General features: G+C 45.4%; 1 long non-coding RNA gene across 1 annotated transcript; it reads left to right on the top strand.

Moving 5' to 3' along the window:
* Positions 1 to 340: 340 nt before the first annotated feature.
* LOC131514294 (uncharacterized) lies at positions 341 to 7,134 on the top strand. Its single transcript, XR_009263012.1, has 2 exons — positions 341 to 1,883; positions 2,364 to 7,134. It is a non-coding gene; the product is annotated as an uncharacterized LOC131514294 (long non-coding RNA).
* The last annotated feature ends 7,408 nt before the right edge of the window (positions 7,135 to 14,542 follow it).

Raw genomic sequence — 14,542 nt, 5'->3', positions numbered from 1 at the left:
CTCCTCTGACGTCTGGATCCCCTCAAAATAGTAATCCCTGAGGGTTGGAATCAACTTTTTCCAAACACCTATTCATGTTGAAAATCTGACCTCTTATCACGAATCACAAGTGTTCTTTTTTTTTTTTTTTCAACGTTTTTTATTTATTTTTGGGACAGAGAGAGACAGAGCATGAACGGGGGAGGGGCAGAGAGAGAGGGAGACACAGAATCGGAAACAGGCTCCAGGCTCCGAGCCATCAGCCCAGAGCCTGACGCGGGGCTCGAACTCACAGACCGCGAGATCGTGACCTGGCTGAAGTCGGACGCTTAACCGACTGCGCCACCCAGGCGCCCACAAGTGTTCTTAATGGCATCTCAGAAAGTGAATGATCTTGAGAACGGTTTCCATTTACTTTGCCCAGATCTACCAGAGAAATCACTGTCTGTGGAAGCTCTAACCTTATGAAGTGTGCCTCTTAAATAACAAGATTTGAAATTAATTACTCCTTGATCCATAGGCTATAGAATGGGTATTGTGTTGGGAGGCATGAAAGCAAAAGTAATCTCGTACCTCTCCCTCAAAGCTCTTGGGTGTATTGTCAATGAGCAGTACTATTTGAAAGGAATCTTTTTTTCTGAGAAGCAGTTCACAGCAGTGGGCTTAAAATATTCGGTAAACCATGTTGTAAACAGATGTGCCATCATCCAGACTTTCTGCCATGTATAGAACATAGGCAGAGTAGATTTAGCATAATTCTGAAGGGCCCTAGAATTTTCAGAATGGTAAATGAGCACTGGCCCCAACTTAAAGTCACGAACTGCATTAACCCCTAACAAGAGAGTCAGCCTGCCCTCGGAGGCTCGGAAGCCAGGCACTGACTCCTCCTCTCTAGCTACGAAGGTCCTGATGGCATCTTCTCGCAATATAAGGCTGTTTGGTCTACGGTGAGAAACCTGGTGTTTAGTGCGGCCACCTTCATTAATTCTCTTATCTAGATCTTATGAATAACTTGCTGCAGCTTCCACGTCACTTGCTGCTTCCCCTTGCGACTCTCGCGTTATGGAGATGACTTCTTTCCTTAGACCTCATGAGCCGACCTCTGCTAGCTGCAAACTTTTCTCCTGCAGCTCCCTCACCTCTCTCAGCCCTCACAGAATTGAAAGGAGGTAGGGCCTTGCTTTGGATTACACTTTGACTTAAGGGAATGTTGTGGCTGGATTGATCTATCCAGACCACTCAAACTTTCTCCATATCCGCGATAAGGCGGTTTCACTCTCTTACCATATTGTGTTCACTGGGTAGCAGTTAATTTTCCTCATAGTTTTCCTTTGCATTCACCACTTGGCTAACTGGTTGGCATATGAGGCCTAGCTTTCCACCATTCAGAGCTTTCAGTGTGCCTTCCTCCCTAAGTTTAATCATTGTCAACTTTTGACTTAAAGTTGACCATGCAACTTTTCCTTTCACGTGAACACCTGGGGGCCATTGTAGGAGTACTCACTGGCCTAATTTCAATACCACTGTGTCTCAGGGAAGAGGAAGGCCCAAGGAGAGGGAGGGAGAGGGAGGCGCAGCTGCTTGGGTTAGTAATCAGAACACACACAACATTTATGGCTTAAAGTTGCGGTCTTCTATGGGTGAGGTTCATGATGTCCCCAAACAACTACAATCGTAACACCAAATATTACTGATCACAGGTCGCCATGCCCGGATAATGATAATGAAAAAGTTTGAAATACTGAGAAAACTACCAAAACATGACACGGAGACATGAAGGGAGCAAGTGCTGTTGGAAAAGTAGGGCCGATAGACTTGCTCGGTGAAAGGTTGCCACAAACCCGCAAGTTGTTAAAAACCCCAATGTATGCAAAGCACAATGAAGCAAAGGGCCATCAAATGAGGTATGCCTGTATATGGGAGCTTTGTACTATCTTTGCCGTTTCTCTATAAGTGTAAAACTCTTCTAAAATAAAAACTCGACTTAAAAGTTAGGATATAAAGATTTATTCATTTTGAGGCGATGTGCTTTCCTCTGAATTAGAATTCCCCTTTGATATCCTGTCACTGAGATACAGAGATCTATGGCTAACTACTATTAATACCTCTTACGTTAGCTATCTAGACTGGGAATGTGGGTGGAGGGAGTGGGATAAAGAAAGAGAATTCTTTAATGCCTGAACAAATATGCTGGATTCCTACTAATGCGAGGAAGCCTCCTAACCGCCACCTCGTCATTTCTGTAACTGGCCAGCGGTCACAGCTAGTATTTCTTACTTCCTTCTTCCACTAGCCAGCCTCTGTTCCCCTTGCTCTCATCAGTAAACCCCTCAGCTGGTGTGATTCCTTGCCTGATGGGGTGACCCTGCCTACTTCTGTTTCAGTGTTCCTCTGCTGTGTGACAAACAACGCCAAAACTCAGTTGGCTTAAAACAGCAGTGACTTAAAAATTTCTCATGATTGTGGGGGTCAAGCGTTCATGCAAGCTTTAACTAGGTAATTCTCCTCCACATGGCGTCATCTGGCAATTACCCAGCTGCATGCAGAGGACAGCGGAGCCGGACCTGAAGGATCAAAAAGGCCGTGCTCATAGATTTGGAGATTTTGAGCCTCGGTGATCTCTCCTTTCACTGGTGACCAGCTTTGGCTTCCTCGCAGCATGGTAGTCTCAGGGTAGAACTCAAAGGACAACTGGCATTTAAGACAGATGAAACAGAAACTGCCAGACCTCTTAAGGTATGGCTCAGAAATCCCACAACGTCACTTCTGCTAGATTTGTGGTCAAAGCTAGCCACAAGGCCAAGTCCAGAATGAAGGGGAAGGGAAATAGAGTCTACCTCTTGCCAAGAGGAACAGCAAAGAATTTGTGCCTGTCTGTAGTCCACTAAAATGGTTGTGGAAATTTCCTTTGAGGTAAATTCCTAGAATTGGAGCTTCTGCATCGAGGGAATTCATTTTAAACACTTGAAACCTGTCCAAATGGCCCACCATTCCATTTTACCAGTTTGCATTCTCATTAGCCGTGTTTGCAGATCAACTTCTCTGGGCCTTCACCAACACTGGGTATCGTTACCCTTTTTAATCTTTTCCAGTTTAAAGAAGGGGAAAAGCCTGATCGTTGTAGTTTTGTTTTTTTGCATTTGTGAATACCATTGAGGCCGAACACTTTTCATGTGTTTATTGGCCATGTCTAGATGTTCTTTTTTGAATTGCCTAATCTTGTACTCTGCCCATTCTTTTCTTCGGCTATTCTTGGTTTGAGTGTTGATGTTGGTCTGAAATCTGGGTTATTAAAGTTTAACCGACCTCAGGAAACCCTACTGGGTTTTTAAATATTATGAATTACTCTTGCCCAAAATAATCTATCTTCATTTCCATTCGTTTACTCTTTATTTCCCTGGATCATCACCTTTTTTCAGTCCTTTCTTTTCTTAGATTCAAAATATTAGAACTACAGATCCCCCTCATTGTTCAGTTGAGGCTACGAACTGAAAGAAGAAGAAAGGTCTTGTCCGGAGATTCTGAACGTGGGGGAGTCTATTCAGTTTGGACCCGTAGGACCAGTCCTTCAGGCTTCCGGCCAGAATGACGCCCAAAGTGCACTTAGCCCCCTTACCACAAGATTTGTCTCCTCCGGTCTGGCACTAAGAAATTCAGTCTATCTATAACTTTTGCCTCGTGAGCGACTGGGATCCTAAATTCTCCCTGCCTCTAACTGGCGATGTGGCCTTTGATAAATTACATTAACTTCGGGCCTTGGATTCTTGAATGAAGCGGGAGCATTGAACTTCTGCTTGGTGACTCTGGGGCACACTTTTCACTATTGAAGTCTGTTGTGTCAGAGGGGCATTTGTAGAGAATGCGTTAAGGGGAAGCAACATAGATGGAAGTCAGACCTTTAAGACATTTACTTCGGCCTGAAAGGTCTATTTTTGAAGGGAACTTAATCAAAGCTCTTTAAAAATAGTTTTTAATTACAGGTTTGAATCTTTGTGTTATTTGTAATACCTTTTTAGAAGCATGAAAATAGCATTTCTCTCTGTACCAACTTTGTGCTTTCCCATTTAGTAAACACTGATTTTATTTCTCTCTGAGCCTGTAGGAGTAAACCAAGCCAACTCAGCACTTCCTGTTTACCTCCTGGTTGTACGTATCGTAGATGGCGACAAACCTGATCCCCAAAATAAGCTTCCTTGGTTGACTTCTGCATTTTCCGGTTAGGCAACCGGCCTGTCAATACTTGAACGATGAGTTTGGCTATTGAAGCCTTGTTCTGCCATTACCCCTTCAAATTGTGGGTGTAAAGGAAAGTCACTTCGTGTAATAGTAGGGATAATATAATAGGAGGATTTCTATTTAAAAGGGGGCATCGCTTGAGAATATCAAAGCATTTTCAACTTTTAAGCTTGCAATGTGTGCTGTGAGTGAACACAAAGATCGTAAATAGGCAGATTTCTTCCGGAAAGGCTCAGCGCTCTAAATACCTATTTTTTAAGGAAGAAAATTTGAGTTTTATGTGTATTGAGTGACTAACGTGTAAGCTCAGAAACATTTTATGTTTCCATCCTAGTTTATTCTGCTTAGCATAAGTCAGCAGAGCCCAGCATAATTTACCATCTACTCAAGGTTTTTCAGTTGTATTACACTCATGTCAGGCACACCTTCATGCAAGTCCCTCCGGGTCAATGGTTTAGAAATTCTGCCTCTTCCATCCCCTTCTCCTCTCAACACCTATGGAGATAGATGCTAATTGGAACAGAAGCAGCCTACCCCACTATAGGGTTAGACCACTCTTAGCACAAGATTAATGAGATAGAAGTTTAAGGAGAAAGTAACATTTCTCACACAGAGTGTAGATGCCAAGTTAAAGCCAACAACCCTCCTGGATCAGCCAGATCCCAAGCTGTGTGTTCCCTTGACTTCACTTAAAGAGGAAACCTTGTACATCCAGCCACCGTTGCCACCCTCTGGCTCAGTGTGGCTGGCTCTGCCTCCATCCTGGAGGCCTCAGCTCAGCAGTCACCATCGTGGACAACAAGACCACAGACTCAAGGTTTAGAGAGAGCCCCCGCACACTCTTTGCTGGGGTGACATGCAAAAAGGAATGGTGGGACACCGACATGCTGTAGGTGACTACCTATGCTCACGGCAGCCTTTAGAGGTGTGTGATTTACATCCATAAAAGAGGGCATTGAGAGCCAGTGGATATTTAAAGTCAGATACTGGCAAGAATATTCTACATTACTGATGAGTGATTGAACCACGGGCTAGTAGACATCCCAAGGTATCAGAGGCTTAGAGCACAGTATTTGCCAAGAGGAAGAAAAGCCTAAGTATCTTATCAATTTGCTGAGACTGTAATGGGCATACTGTGTGACATACGTGTATTACTGGAGATGAGGGGCTGGTTTCCTTGTAGATTTTCCACCTCTTTCGGGATCCAGACGCAGCCTTCACCTGTGGCACACGCTCAGCTCTTTATAAGCATCCTAAGTTCTTCCATCACTGACTAGTCACGCTGGAAATAAATGTTATACATTTAAAAAGTGATGTTCTTTCACATCTAGTACCCAGATCTTAGTTTCTAAATATTCTCCACTGACATTCAGGCTCCTTGGAGAAATAGATGATTCCAGGACTGGGGCAGGGAAAGATGCCTGGGAAAATGAGCCTGGAACATCTTAATTCAACAGAAAATAAGAAATTGCTCATGAACTGGGGAAACATGTCAAAAATGGGAGGTGGAAGAGGCTCCTTGTTGCCAAATCTGGGACAATTTGATTGTCCAAATAAACGATGATAGTAATGGGTTATCACCCATGGAATAAAATAAATATCCTTGAGTCCATATAATATAAATAAGGAAAAAAAATACAGAAGAAAGTGAACTTTCTTTTGCTGTAGAATGCAAAATTTTAGATGGAATCGTGGCATTAAAAGATCATCAACAGGTCAGGGCGCCTGGGTGCCTCCGTCTGTTAAGCGCCGACTTTGGCTCAGGTCACGATCAGGTCTTAATTTACAGTTCGTGAGTTCGAGCCCCGCATCAGGCTCTGTGCTGACATCTCAGAGCCTGGAGCCTGCTTCAGATTCTGTGTCTCCCTCTCTCTCTCTGCTCCTTCCCCACTTGTGCTCTGTCTCTGTCTCTCAAAAATAAATAAGCATTAAAAAAAATTTAAGAAAACAAAACGATCATCAACAGGGGAGAAAGGCTGATAAGGGATGGATATTTACATAGTCTCAAATTACCCTCACAAATGACTCCTCAATTACAAAGGAAAGGTAGTAACATGAAAAAAACCCCCGATGCCCTTACGATTATTCGTTGTAAATATTATTTGTTAATTAAAATATGGGTTTTTTTGTTTTGGTTCACAGATGGTTAAGTGCTTGTTTTGCTTAAATTCTGGCCTCAGGCCACGTCATTAAATAAGACACACAGACGGAAATTCATTTATACCAGTTTAAAGGGGATATTCAATGATGACAATCCTTTGCTAAAATATACTTTGAGTAAATGCCTAATTCAGCTCTTTTTGCTTAGCCTCAATCAGGAAATCGTTCTCCCCTCCAAAAGCCAGAACGGGCTAGCCCTGCAGCACAGCAGAGGCGTACAGGGCCGAGCCCTGAGCCCCTTGGCTCAGAGGGAGATGGGGAGCTACCTTGCTGTGGGGACAGAGAAGGGTCCATTCCAGGATGGCACCTAAACTCCATCTGGTCCCTTCCCTGGTGAGGATTCTGGCCCTCTTTATTTTCCCTTTTTGTTGCCTGAGATCAGGAACACTATTTTCAGTTACTGTGACAGTTGGGTATCTGAACAGGCAGGATGCTGGTGTCCAGAGAGGGCACCCGGGGTAAACAGGGTGCCTAGATAATGCTGGCTCAGCTGGGCTCCTGGCCACCTGGTTATGTGATGGGCTGCACCAGCATTCCAGGGAGACGGGACCGGCACCTCGAAGGCTACATTCAGACGTTAAAATACACACCCACAAAACAGCCAGCCCAGACCCCTAATCTTACTTTATGACCAAACTATAATTACATTACAGCAATTACTTGAATATTACATTTTTATTACTGTTATGTCATTATGTCTACTAGGGGAAAAAAAAATCTGCCTACTTTAACCAATAAAATTCTTAATGACTCATTGAAGCTGTGTCTACATGAAACCCCTGACTTCCACATTTTGGGCAAAATAATTTTTCGGGCCTGGGGGAAGAAGAGGGTTAACCTTCATCTATATGATTGACCAAAAAGCAAGAAAACTCCCATTTATAGATGTACTCCTAGAGATTAAAAGGTCCTAGGGGCGCCTGGGTGGCGCAGTCGGTTAAGTGTCCGACTTCAACCAGGTCACGATCTCGCGGTCCGTGAGTTCGAGCCCCGCGTCAGGCTCTGGGCTGGCGGCTCAGAGCCTGGAGCCTGTTTCCGATTCTGTGTCTCCCTCTCTCTCTGCCCCTTCCCCTGTTCATGCTCTGTCTCTCTCTGTCCCAAAAATAAATAAACGTTGAAAAAAAAAAAAAAAAAAAAGTCCTAGCCAAGGCTAGTCAGAAAGTTAAGAGCTGTATTTCTAAAGCCATCACTCCCTTATCATCTATTGATCAATTTTAACTACTAACAAAAAGTAGAGCTGGGATCTCAGGAAACATCCGTGTCGCAAATGCACGGAGGCACATTTTATATACTTCCAAAATGTTCAGTAGGCCCAACTGTGGAAGGATTCTTTAGAGGCAAAACTAGGCCAGTTTCGCAGCCCTTTCTCTCTGAGAGCCAGTGATTTGTTTAGAACTCACCAAGGGCACTCCCCAAGTAAAGCTACTCGTGTGTGGTACGTTTTTTAATCATTCTAATCATATTTTACTTCATTACCTCTTTTTAGGTAGCATCTCATTTTCTGTATGCCTTATCTTGCTTAGGGTTTCAGGCTGTCAAATTCACTACATTTTCTCAACAGGGGGAACCTCTGACCCTGGCCGCTTGCAACTTAACCCAAACTGTGTCCTTTCCTAAGCAGTGCAGGCCCAGACAAGCATGGGACGCTGTCTGTCTCGGAAATAATTCTATACTTTGAGAGCCAGAACGTAGGCCCTTGAATTTGGAGAATTTATCATATGTGCTGACTAAGTCAAAATATCCAGATTTAACTACCTTTGAATTTTTTTTTCACGTGTATTTTACCCCCAGATACTCTACGTATGGAACGAACACTTCCCTCCAAGACAATGAAGTAGCTGACAGGTTTTGCTTTCCCCTCGGTAAATCAAGCCCAAGGTTTGTTCTTTGCTTCATTTTTCTTAATCCTTTTGGCAAATACATGTCCCGCATATATTACTGTGTAATTCAGTGCCTAATTCTAAAGTTATGTTCATCTGTGGACATATATGCTGTTAAACATTCATGACTGCCTACCAATGTGAAAAGTATTACCAGACCTATTTTTAACATGGCTTTGGCAAGGCTGTTGCTGTGGGGAAAAAAAAAAAAAAAATCCTATAGAATCTTAATGAGAAAGCTGAATGATTCTTTGAAATGTGGTTGTGATTCCCTAACTTATTAAGTGGTGATGTCACCGGTGTTGAGAAGCAAGAAACGGTAGAATCCCTCCTTTGCCAGCATGCCCTAGAGATACGCCAGAAGGGGAATGAAACTTCTCTCGAATGCTGTTTGCACTGAACTGTGCCTTCTCCTCCAGCTCTGAGGGAGCCACATAGGTCCCTGCGCAGGACATGTCTCACACACTTGGTTTGTCATCTCTGAGAGCCTACGTCATGGAAGGTGCACGGTTTGCCTGTGTTTTTTAATAGAACTTGATCTGCCCACTGGCCCTTTTTCTGTTCGTTACCCACATTTGTCTTAGAGAAATAGCCGCCTTCTTCCCTGCTGGAGAAAGACAGGAGTTTCCTCCAGCTCACCTGCGTCCCTTAGGTCACGTAATTAGCATGAGGCAAGAAGTCCAAAGACGTCTGGCAGGACAGGAGAATGAGTCTTTGAAGGAGCCCTTTTCTCCTGTTCTCACCCCCCACCCCCCAACTCTCTCTTAAGTGGGCACAGGCCCTAGTGGAGCAAGGTATCAGTGAGGCTGTTTGCTTCTGGCCAGCAAGTGGGTTGGATGGGATTGTACCGACTATTCCCTGCACAGCACACAAGGCCAGGGGGACACACGGGGGTGCTTACTTCCGGTTCGGGCCTCACCTGCCGAGCCTTGGGTCCTGACATGGGAGCTGTGTCAGCCAAGAGCAAGGTCCACTCAGAGGGAACATTGCTCCTAATTTCTCTACCTAAAGGAGGCACTTTTTTTGTAATTCTTCTGTCCTGACAGGACACATTTTTCTGGCTTGGATAAAGTTACTGTGTATGCTCACAGGAGCCCTGGGACTGATCCTAGAGGAATGAGGACACAGCATACCGAAGGGGCAGAGTTTGGCAGCCTAAATGTTGGCTAGGTCGGCAGTGAATATTAGTGGTGTCATTACTTCTATGGAAAAAGTACTACAGAATAAGTTATTTTGTCCTAGACAGCAAGTCTGGAACCTTTCAGAGTTCCAGGATCAGCCATAGCTTCAAGAGGACGCTATTTCCATTTTTATTCAGCCTCAAGCCTACAGAACCAGTATCTACAGACAGAACCGTGGTCTGTTCAAATTAGAGGCCAGTTTGGTTCTGCATTAGGGGAAATGGAATTTAAGGGGTGGCCTAGCTGTTCTCCATAAATCTTCCATAAAATCATGGGATCACTGACAGTGCAGAAAGAAGCCTTGGGCCCTGTAAGGTCCAGTCACCACTTTCCAAGATGGGTCTATGAACTTGAGGCACTGGCCCTCATTGCCCTCAGCCCCAGAAGCCTGCTTCTCCCTCCACACCCATTTTTCCCTCCTTCTGGTGTTCTAGATCTTGGGAGATGGGGACGATTCTGATTCTTGGGCGTGGCCCCACTGGTGTTCCACTTCCTTCCACAAGTCCTTTGGGAAAGGCTTCTCTGCCATCAATGACCCAGTGATGCAGAAGGATGTGATGGCTCAAATCCTCGCCACTAGCCATCCATGATTGCCAGAGGCTTCCAAAGGAAGTAGCCCGCTGTCTGACCCATCCCAACCAGGCCAGCGTGACACCCATTCTCACCAATGCTCTGCTTTTTGCCTCAGCTTCCCAGGGGTCCTTTCCGGTCCACGGAGATGATACAAGGGCCCGTCCTATCAATCCCCATCACCTCTCTTGTTTCCTGCCCCTTCACCCTCTGACTGAGATCCAGCTTCAGCTTGGTGGGAGAGGTCCCCCAGAGCCAGCCTTCTCAGTGTTTTCTCTGCAGAGACTCCTGCTAGGCCCCACTCAGCAGCTCGGACTTGTGCACAGATACCCCAGCCCAGAGCCCTATTTACCACACGCCCTTGGGCAGTGATTTGGACTCGTGCCCGTCTTCTGTGGAGACAGCCCTACCCTCCTTTTAGTTATGCTAACTCCAGCACCATGCATTTATCAATTCCTCTTGGCCCATCAGCCCCCACTGAAGTCCCAGATGCCTTGTGGCAAAGGCTGCACTAGAGACGACACATGGCATTTGAACCCACCCTTGGAATCCTTCGTCTTTGAAAGAAGGATGTTAATTTGGCGGATTAATTTGGTAACTCTATAAATCAAGATCAGGGATTCTGACTTCAAACTATTATATTTATGATGCTGCTTATTCGTTGAACGGATTCCACAGAAAGAATTCACTTGTTGCAATAATGTTTTTATAAACCTCAAATAAATATTGGCTTTCCTTTTGGAGACAGCCTCTCACACACTAATATGTTATTCTTATAATATTACAAACTCACCTAAGGCCTGAACAAGACACCATTTGATGTGACCTTCCGTCCTCCTGGCCAAGAGTGTGGCCTGGGGAAGGGCCTCCATATTGTGGCCTCCATATTGCTCCTCTCAGTGACCAGTTCCGTGTGCCTCAACCACTGACTGAGATATCAAGCTTGGCCTTGATGATCAGTTCTAACTGATTAATTTTTGGCTAGGTTGTCTACAGGCTCTGTATCAGTTAGCTATTATCACATAACAAATACTCCCCAACTCAGCTTAAACCAGTAAGCACTTCTTGTTGATGAGTTCAGAGGTTGCCTAATCTCAGCAGGCTTCATTCATCGTGTATCAGAGGTCTGCCGTGGGTTGGTAAGCAGCTGTGTTATTCTTCTCCGGAAGCTTGGGCGTCAAGTGACAGTATCTGGTGTGGGATGGCCATGGCTGAGACAGCAGAACTCTTCTCCAGGTGGTCTCACCCTCCAACCCTAGGTTGATCATACACAGTTGGCAGGATTCCATGAGAGAGAGGAAGCACACCAGATCTCTTGAGTCCTAGGCTCCAAACTGGTTTAGTATCACTTCTGCCATTGTCTCTTGGTCAAAACAAATCACAAGACCCACCCAGATTCAAGGGATGGGAAAACAGACACCACCTCTTTAACTGCAAAGTGACATTGCAAAGGGTGTGGACAGGGAAGAGTGACAAAATATGGGTATTTAGCCTGTTCTCCCCCTTCTCTTGATGTCTGCTTGACATCTTTGGGTTGTGGGGTTTTTTTTTCCCCAGGACTATGGCCCTCATCCAGTTTTTATGGGATCAGCTGGTGACCTCATGCACCCCTTGGCTGGGCTGCAAACCATTTTTTTTTTAAATATCTATTTATTTTTGAGAGACAGAGTGCAAGCAGGGGTGGGGCAGAGAGAGGGGGAAACAGAAAACGAAGCAGGCGCCAAGGTGTCAGCACAGAGCCCGACGCGGGGCTCGAACTCACAAACGGTGAGATCATGACCTGAGCTGAAGTCAGACGCTTAACCGACTGAGCCACCCAGGCGCCCCTCCAGTGGTTGCATTTAAATGGTGTGCAAGCCCAGGGGCGCCCAAATGATTAGCTTATATTGTAGTCACCAGAGAAATGAAACAGAACTTTAAAATATCAGGGCACCTGGGTGGCTCAGTTAAACATCCCAACTTCAGCTCAGGTCAGATCTCATGGTTCGTGACTTGGAACTCCTTGTTGACAACCCAGAGCCTGGAGCCTGCTTCAGATTCTGTGACTCCCTCTCCCTGCCCCTCCCCTGCTCACACTCTGCCCCCCTCCAAAAAATAAATAAAACATTAAAAATAAATACATAAATAAATAAAAATGCAACCACTGGCCTTGGAGTTTTAATAAGAAACTTGACCTGGAGCTCCTGGTTCTGTAGCAACTTGGTGGCTGCTTAGAACCTGCTGGAGTGTCCTCTCCCCCTGGTGCCACAGACGGATTGTAAAAGGTTGGGGTTCTGAGGGTTTGGGCACAGGCTGCTGCGTACCAGCTCCTGGGCACGGAGGGGACAGCCTTTCCCAAGCCAGCCTCCTTTTTTTCCCTTTCTGGTGTGTGTTTGTTCTCCTGACATCTGTTTCACTAAGGACCACATGCCCAAGACGCAACCAGGGAGGCCGGGTCTGGGGTGCAGAGAAGAGGGTGTGGGGCACGCAGAGGTTGCCCTGGACCCTGTTCTTCACCCCACGCAGACCCTACCCACTGCCCAACTGTGCTCTGAAGACTTGAATGGGTGGCCGCGGACAGACGGAGGCTGACTCAGAAACTCCCACTCTGCACTCGTTTTGCGAAAAAGCGGATCTTGAGAAGCAGAACTTTTATCTTTCAGCAGTGTCTTTGGGACTTGCTCTGTCTTCTGCTTTTACCAGCTAAGTCAAAGGGAGTCCTCTTATAAAAGGAGAAATGAATCTTCAAGATTCATTCAAGAATGATGACGCTTGGCAGGTCTGAAAGCAGGGTTCTCAGCTTCTCACTCACCCCTCCCAGATTTTCTGATGGCTAAGTAATGGTGCGGGCAGGATGAGGGAGCGAGAACCACGTATTTATTCGCGGTGTCCGTGGGGGGTTATAAAAAACAAACAAACAAAAACATACAAAAAAGCCTGACACTCAATAAATAAACCATTTACAGTAACCTAAGACGAAGCATTCCTGTGAGCTTCTGAGCCCCTTCTGTTTGTTGCTGTTCTCCAATTAGCCGAGAATGCCCGCAGATTGTGCTAACGCAGCACTACGCCCCTGTGCCAAACACCTTCTCAGGTTTTTTCCCCTCTGCATTTTGCTAATCCCTGGATGAAACATAATCGCAGAGAAATGTTCAAGGTTGGATACAACAGGGAGGAACTCAGCGTTGGCTCCCACCCAGTGGAAATAACATGCCATCGGACTCGACAAGGCAGGAATAAGGATGTTAAACAAACACACTCTCTCCAGCCTCCTTAGCAACCGCTTGTTGCTTTCCGCAGGAGCCCTAGATTTCCTCAAGTTGTGCATTCTGCTCCAAGGTTTCATCACCTGAAATATGTTTTATAAAAGGTAAATTGGCAGGGAAGCCAACGAGCCAAAAGTCCCACCAGGAAAAGAATGGAAAGAGAGTTAAGTCATTGATTCCCCTCTAGGGCAAAATAAAAGTAATAAAAACATTTATATATAATAAATACATAATTATGTTTAATAATTAAACTCCAGCAACTTGAAGTCATAATTCTTTTTCACTTTTTCTCAAACCAGAGGAAAAATGTCTCCCTATTGTGGTTTCAAGGTAAGATTTCTGAATTAGAAGTTCCAGGTTTCAACTGATTCCTATCTGTATTCTGATGAAAGGAAATCAGAGGAGATGGAACTTTCCGTAGTGAAGAGAGAGAGAGAGTCATCCAAAAGTACTTATGATATTACACATGCTAGTATCTAAAATATGCACGCATATACAAACGTCTATATCTCGTTCAATCCTTACAACAAATAAAATCCTTAGTTTACAGATGAGAATCTGAGATGCGGAGGGGTTTGAGGACTCACGGATCGAATCAAGGAGAGAAATGGAGATCCTCGTGTGATTCTGGACAGAAAATGGGGCTCAGAGCCGTGAGGGAGGCAAAGCCAGAGGTTAAAAAATAACAGCAGCAAATCTCTCTGCTCTCAGGTTGGCCGAAGTTCTAGACCTTTTCCTGAGGGGCTTAGAAATGCTCAGTGGGGGGGCGCCTGGGTGGCGCAGTCGGTTGAGCGTCCGACTTCAGCCAGGTCACGATCTCGCGGTCCGTGAGTTCGAGCCCCGCGTCGGGCTCGGGGCCGAGGGCTCGGAGCCTGGAGCCTGTTTCCGATTCTGTGTCTCCCTCTCTCTCTGCCCCTCCCCCGTTCATGCTCTGTCTCGCTCTGTCCCAAAAATAAATAAATAAAAAAAATAATAAGTTTAAAAAAAAAAAAAAAAAAAAAAAAGAAATGCTCAGTGGTGACCTTGGGTCTCCATCAGTTACAGTGAAGGTGTACCTTGTGATATAGGATTGCCCGAGGTCCTGTCATAAATTCGTGCTGAAACTAAACCTGGAGCAGGTCTCCCCGCTCGTGCTGGTCCAGCTCTCGTGAAATCAGATGTGATGGAACCAAGGAGGCGCCATCAACATTTTTACCTGGACCCGGGATAGAGAAGATAGAACAGCGACCTCCGTTATTACACCTCCCAGAGTGGATCTACGTGGCCTCTAGGCGATTTGTTCTGGGCCTCT

The sequence above is a fragment of the Neofelis nebulosa genome, chromosome 6 (assembly GCF_028018385.1).
Source record: "Neofelis nebulosa isolate mNeoNeb1 chromosome 6, mNeoNeb1.pri, whole genome shotgun sequence".
Lineage (NCBI taxonomy): Eukaryota > Metazoa > Chordata > Mammalia > Carnivora > Felidae > Neofelis > Neofelis nebulosa.
The sequence above is the reverse complement of the archived record's forward strand: the minus strand, read 5'-3'. Positions and strand labels throughout refer to the sequence as shown.